We start from the raw sequence: 975 nt of genomic DNA on the forward strand, positions 1-975 counted from the left end.
TGCAAAAGTGTGGAAACGGAATTTAATCTTGGCACTAATGGTCAGGCACTTATGTGAGACTCGTGTAAGTGTGGCCACGTTAGAGTTTGCATTGTAGAAAGGCAAAACGTAAACATCTCAAGCCTTCTATGAGAATATAATGCACTCTGAATGAGCAGACCAGCTGCATATCAAAAGAAATAAACCTTTTCTTAATTTAATTCTCAATGCCAGAGCAAAGTTAACACTGTTTTATACTTTTTGAGGGTCTAAAGGTCTGCCAATAGACCAATTTGAAAACCAGTTTCCTGGCTACAATGATCATATGATAGTTCAGTAGAGTTTATGTAAGTACAAACAGATTTGCAATAATAAGCTGAATCGTGTTCCTATAAACAAGGAATCATTCAGCTATTGTGTCAGGTAAATATTCTGAGAACATATTGTTACATTCACATGTTGCTCAAGAATCTTGGCAAAACACAGTGTAAACAAAGAAGAAGGTTTTCATTCTTTTTTTCCCATTTTATTTTTTTCATTATTAGCTGAACTGAAAGGACAAAACTGACACAGAGAAATAAGTTAAAAAAATCAACTCAGAAATATTTAACGATTTGTTGCAGGTCACCTAATAAAGATTAGCAGGTTTAAAAGAGACAGGTGTGTACAGGCAAAATGTAATAATGACAAGTCAAAAACAGTTTGTTAAAACATAGTAAAAGTTAACTTAGTAAAAACACAAAGAATCACGAACAAACAAATATATACACGACTCATAAGAAAACATAGAAATGTAACATTGTACTGCATCATTTCCTATTGTAACGTACTGTACTACATTTTTAAATTAGTATAGTAACAGTGTGAATTATTCTTATAAAGTTGTCCTTTAGCATTTAAATGTATTCAAGAATTTAGTATTCTGGAATGGACCTACTGGAGTTATTGTGTTATTATTCTTCCTGGCATTATCTTTAAATAAACACCTTTCAAATA

Source organism: Atractosteus spatula, chromosome 14, assembly GCF_055471065.1.
Source record: "Atractosteus spatula isolate fAtrSpa1 chromosome 14, fAtrSpa1.hap1, whole genome shotgun sequence".
Classification (NCBI taxonomy): Eukaryota; Metazoa; Chordata; class Actinopteri; order Semionotiformes; family Lepisosteidae; genus Atractosteus; species Atractosteus spatula.